This window comes from Oryctolagus cuniculus, chromosome 15 (genome assembly GCF_051225735.1).
Source record: "Oryctolagus cuniculus isolate XC-2025 breed Fujian yellow rabbit chromosome 15, ASM5122573v1, whole genome shotgun sequence".
Lineage (NCBI taxonomy): Eukaryota > Metazoa > Chordata > Mammalia > Lagomorpha > Leporidae > Oryctolagus > Oryctolagus cuniculus.
The window spans coordinates 81,840,128-81,846,127 of NC_142881.1; the positions used below are offsets into that span (position 1 = coordinate 81,840,128).

General features: G+C 49.3%; 1 long non-coding RNA gene across 19 annotated transcripts in view; it reads right to left on the minus strand.

Annotated features, from left to right (window-relative positions):
- The window catches only part of LOC149122110 (uncharacterized), a 125,343-nt gene extending 119,556 nt beyond the window's left edge, over positions 1-5,787 (minus strand). For 2 of the 19 annotated variants that reach the window (XR_016221117.1, XR_016221129.1), the window contains exon 1: positions 5,004-5,770. This is a non-coding gene — a long non-coding RNA (uncharacterized LOC149122110). Of the gene's footprint in view, positions 1-3,077; positions 3,217-5,003 lie in introns of all 19 variants that reach the window. The other 17 variants (XR_016221127.1, XR_016221111.1, XR_016221112.1 and 14 more) reach the window with 17 other exon arrangements.
- Between the last annotated feature and the right edge of the window lie 213 nt (positions 5,788-6,000).

A 6,000-nucleotide genomic window follows, 5' to 3' on the forward strand; every position in this document is an offset into this window, starting at 1 on the left:
TTAGTGTGCTGTACATTGAGATTTAATGCTATAACTAGTACTCAAACAGTATTTTTCACTTTATGTTTCTGTGTGGGAGCAAACTGTTGAAATCTTTGCTTAATGTATGTTAAACTGATCTTCTGTATATAAAGAGAATCGAAAATGAATCTTGATGTGAATGGAAGGGGAGAGGGAGTGGGAAAGGGGAGGGTTGTGGGTAGGAGGGACGTTATGGGGGGGAAGCCATTGTAATCCAAAAGCTGTACTTTGGAAATTTATATTCATTAAATAAAAGTTAAAAAAAAATCAACTCCTTAAATTAAGGAAGACACGCATAGGTCAGACTGGCCCCAAAGACCAAATCACAACATGCAGAATTCAATTATCACCTCCACAGTTAATGTCTTAATGCTAGGCTCCATTTTGAGATGCTTCTCAGCAACACTAGACCTTGATCAAACTAAGCAATAACAACTAACCATTATAGTAAACATTTACCAGGAAAAAAATAAAATTCTTGGGGAGAATATAAAGCAACTAAAACACCCACAAACCCAAAATGCAACAGTGACTTTATGTTTTTTTTTTTATCTTTTATTTAATGAATATAAATTTCCAAAGTACGACTCATGTGTTACAATGGCTTCCCCCCCCATACCGTCCCTCCCACCCACAACCCTCCCCTTTCCCACTCCCTCTCCCCTTCCATTCACATCAAGATTCATTTTCGATTATCTTAATATACAGGAGATCAGCTTAGTATACCTTAAGTAAGTATTTCAACAGTTTGCTCCCACACAGAAACATAAAGTGAAATATAATAGATGATTTTTTTTTAAATGATGATGAAATCAGATCAGACCTATTGTCATGTTTAATCCCAGTGAGAATCAAGTTGGGAATTGATAATTTCTTTTTTTTTTTTTTTTACAGAAGATCAGTTTAGTGTACATTAAGTAAAGATTTCAATCGTTTGCACCCCCATAGAAACACAAAGTGGAATATACTGTTTGAGTACTCGTTATAGCATTAAGCCTCAGTGTACAGCACGTTAAGGACAGAGATCCTACATGAGGAGTAAGTGCACAGTGACTCCTGTTGTTGACTTTACAAATTGACACTCCTGTTTATGGCATCAGTAATCTCCCTATGCACCAGTTATGAGTTTCCAAGGCTATGGAAGCCCCTTGAGTTCTCCGACTCTTATCTTGTTTAGACACGGTCATAGTCAAAGTGGAGGTTCTCTCCTCCCTTCAGAGAAAGGCACCTCCCTCTTTGAAGACCTGTTCTTTCCACTGGGATCTCACTCACAGAGATCTTTTTGCCAGAGTGTCTTGGCTTTCCATGCCTGAAATACTCTCATGGGCTTTTCAGCCAGATCCGAGTGCCTTATTTATTTATTTGAAAGAGAAAGAAACAGACCTCCTATTTGCTGGTTCATTACCTAACAGCGGATGCAGGGCCAGGTTGAAGCCTAAAACTGGGAACTAAAGCTGAATCTCCCACCCCGGTGACAGAAATTCAACTACCTGAGCCATTAGCCTGCTGCCTCTAAAGCTGTGCATTAGCAGCAAGTTGGAATTAGAAGTGGAGCTGGGACTCAATCCCAGGTACTCTGATTAGGGACATGGGTATCCCACGTAGTTTTTTACCTACTAAGCCAACTGCACACTCCAAGCAGCCATTCTAGGAAAGTGGTTTAACCATTTCTTTTCAAGTGAAACATACATTTAGTATACAATCTAGAAATCCATCCCTAGATATTTACTCAAGAGAAATGAAAATATATATTTGCAAAAAAGCTAGTGATAAGTGTTTACAGTGGCTATATTCATATTCATCCAAGCCAGGAAATGCCCAAAGTAGCAGGAAGTATGCATTTCCCCCAGAACAATGAAAATGCACATCCACAGGCAGACTGGGACAAGATCACATACTTCAGTAGGAAAATAGTGAATATTAGAAGCTAGGAAGGGTACAGAGGAGGAGGGCAGGGACAGGTTGAGTAACAGGTATCAGAATACAGTTAGAATAAGTTCCAGTGTTCAACACCACAAGAGAGCAGGTGCAGTTCAGAGTAACCCACTGTTCTGAAAAGAACCAGAAGACAGTAACTCTAAGGCTCTAAACAAAATATATAAGGATGTAGAAATGCTCATTACCCTGATTTGGTCATTACATACTGTATACAAGTATTGAATTAGAATACTGTATTCCACAAATAAAGATAAATATTGTATGTCCATTAAAATCAACATTTTAAAAATAAAATATGAGCAGAAGTCTTGGACACTTCATGATGGAATGCTGTGAATGGACAAGAAGCCCCTCCTTGCAGGCCACAATAAAAGTGCTGGGCATCATTAGTCATTAGAGAAATGCAGATTAAGACCCCATGGAGGGGCCTGAAAGTGTGACACAGTGGGTTAAGGCCCTGGCCTGAAACACCAGCATCCAATACGGGAGCCGGTTTGAGACCTGGCTGTTCCACTTCCAATCCAGCTCTCTGCTATAGCCTGGGAAAGCAGTGGAGGATGGCCCAAGTCCTTGGGCCCCTGCACCCGCATGGGAGACCTGGAAGAAGCTCCTGGCTTCTGCCTTTGGATCTGTGCAGCTCCAGCCATTGCAGCCAATTGGGGAGTGAACCATCAGATGGAAGACATTTCCCTCTCCCCTCTCCCCTCTCTGTATAACTCTGTCTTTCAAATAAATAAATAAATCTTTTAAAAAAAAGACCACATGGGGTACTCTCACACAATACAATGGCTAGTGTAAAACAACTGATGGCCCTGAATGTGGGCAAGGTTGGGGAGAAAACAGAATTCCCAAACATCACCTTAGAGAGTATAAAATGGTACAACCACATTGTAAACCAGTTTAGCAAGTTCTTCAAAAACCTTACACCTACTCTAGAACCCAGCTAGCTTACTGGTAGGTGCATTTCCCCCAGAACAATGAAAATGTGCATTCACAGGCAGACTGGGACAAGATCACATATAACAGCACCTTTGCTCATCACAGCCAAACACGGGAAACCATGCAAATGGCCATCAGAGTAAGAAGGGGTTGCCAGCTGCCAACACGGGTCTACTCACGTCCTGCAGGGTGCTCAGCCATCACAGGGAACACACAAGGGTTCTGTGCAGCAGCAAGCATGGCTGAGCCACAGGCTCTGGAAGCAACATGACGTCTCGTTCCATTAACAGGACGCTCCAGAACAGACAAAACCCACGGCTGGTGAAAGACATCAGGAGTGGAGAGCAAGTCTGAGGGGGCTGCAAAAATTGGCGGGAAACTGGGATAAAAGCTCAGTTTATGTTGGTGCAAAACTTTTTGAAAGCCATGTGTACAAGGAAGCTTATAAAAGATCAGGTAAAGCATTTAGAAGGAAGAAATGATGCATGGATTTCAAAACTGTTTTGCATCAAAGTAAGCTTACATTTTAATTCCAGTTTTTCTAGAAACTTTTTTTTTTTTTTGACAGATAGATTTAGACAGTGAAAGAGAGAGAGACAAAAGGTCTTCCTTCTGTTGGTTCACCCCCCAAATGGCCGCTATGGCCGGTGCGCTGCGCTGATCCGAAGCCAGGAGCCAGGTGCTTCCTCCTGGTCTCCCAAGCGGGTGCAGGGCCCAAGGACTTGGGCCATCCTCCACTGCCCTCCCAGGCCACAGCAGAGAGCTGGCCTGGAAGAGGGGCAACCGGGACAGAATCCGGCGCCCCAACTGGGACTAGAACCCAGGGTGCCGGCACCGCAGGCAGAGGATTACCCTAGTGAGCCGCGGTGCCGGCCGACACTACAAGATTTGAAAAAGACACACACACACACACACACACCCCACAACCACAGGGCCCTATCGTGGTAACTCTCTGGAAGGACTGAAAAGGGCAAAGACGTGCCTAATGCCAGGTGTTGTGGACAGGAAGCAATCAGGACTCACACACTGCTGGCAGGAAGGTGCATCCACACCTGAGACAGCAGGCTCAAGGCTGAACACGCGCACTCAGTGACACAGCCCCTCCAGTTCCTACAGGAACGCGTGTGCCTGCGCGGACACACGGTGCTGCCATCAGCGATCTGCTGCAGACATTCACAGAGGGTCTGCATAGAACGCGGACAGAACTACTCCAATGGCCATGGACGCAGGAACGCTAGAGCCGCAGGAATAGCCTTCCATGACCCACCGGAAGAATGCAGACGACCCTCACAAAGATAACGCTGCCCCACAAAAGCAAGACACACATATCCAGAGCGATGGTGGAACACAGCCCAAGAGGGAGTCCTGGGTTTCAGTATTTACTTTCTTTTCTTTCCTTTTTTTACAGGCAGAGTGGACAGTGAGAGAGACAGAGAGAAAGGTCTTCCTTTGCCGTTGGTTCACCCTCCAATGGCCGCCACGGCCGGCGCGCTGCGGCCAGAGCACCGCGCTGATCCGATGGCAGGAGCCAGGTGCTTCTCCTGGTCTCCCATGGGGTGCAGGGCCCAAGCACCTGGGCCATCCTCCACTGCACTCCCTGGCCACAGCAGAGAGCTGGCCTGGAAGAGGAGCAACCAGGACAGAATCCAGCACCCCGACCGGGACTAGAACCCGGTGTGCCAGCGCCACAAGGCGGAGGATTAGCCTAGTGAGACGCGGCGCCGGCTCTGTTTTTACTTTCATCGTAACGCTAGTGCCACGAGTGCTGGGTCTGTGTGTCCCTCAGCTGTACACCTGTGAATTCCGCAGGCACACTGCAGCACACGTCACACTTCAGTAGGATTCAGAAAAGAGAGGCGGCGATGGCCTCTTCTCACTGAGGCGCCACGGGTACTTCTGGCCACAAGATGTTCTCAGGGCCGGCGGGAAAAGTTCTTGCTCACTCTCCCTCCCTCCCTCCTTCCTCTCTCTTCTCCCGTCTCCTACTCTCTCTCCCCCTCTCCCCCTCTCGTCCACACCTTCCTTCCTCCATCAACCTTCCCTGTAGGAGGGGAAAATACCCGTTTCTCAGGAACAAAACTGAAAGTCCTGAGGTGAAAACTTACGGAAGCCGCCGAGGAGAACCGCTAGGGCCCCCGCAGAAAATCACGAAGAGTTCCAGCACGTCCCCGAAAACGGCGTGGCCGCCACGGGCCTGACCCTTGGCTGGGCGGGGTCTTTCCCAGCCTCGGACACCAGCTCCTGGCGGCTCCTGGCCGTTTCTTCAACGCTCAGGCTGGAACCCAGGCGCGCGGGAGCAGCAGGTCACGCGCCAGCAGCACTTCCGGGTCACAGCGTCCCGCCGGGGAGCGCTGCCCACAGGGTGGGCGTCCAGGCGCAGCCGTTGTCCCGCGGGACGCTGCCCGCCTCCCACATCTGTGTGCAGGTGCGCTTCCGGCTGCTCGGCCCTTGGCATCCAGGGAGGCTGCAGGTGCCGGATCAAGTACTTGCGACTTGAATGCTGCAACCGACACAGCTGCCCCAGAGTTCTCGTGTGGTTGTCGTCCCTGGACCCAGAAGCCCTGTCCATGGCTGGGGGAAGAAATGATGAAGAAAAAAAGTCTTCAGCCCTAAGGAGAAGCAAAATGGAGCCCCCAGACTGCCGGCCTCAGCAGCTGCCCGGGCCTTGGCCAAGGTGGGCAAATGGTGGGTTGCAGAATTTGACACAGTGGTGTGCAGGTGCCGAGAGACCAGAGTCCTGCAGAGAATGGCCAGGTCAGGGTGAGGCATGGGCAAGCAGCAGCACGAAAGGGACAGTCACCAGGCCCAGGCACAAAGGCAGTGGCTGCCCTGCCCATCCCAAGGCCTCCAGGACTCCCGGTGGACGTGGAAGGCCGCTCTCAGGGAAAACCTGCTCTCCCCCAGGCTGAGACTGGGCGGGAACCAGGGACCGCTGGGCTGACTGGCCGAGGTGTGCCCGCCTGCCTGTCAGGAAGCCTGACCTCTTGGCTCCCACTCCCACCCCCGGGGCTGCCCTCAGTGAAATTCCAGCTCAGGACTGCCTTTCAGTGTGAGTTGTTAAAGGAAGCTCTTCCGGTCCTTGCAGAGTGCTCAGAGTGCAGT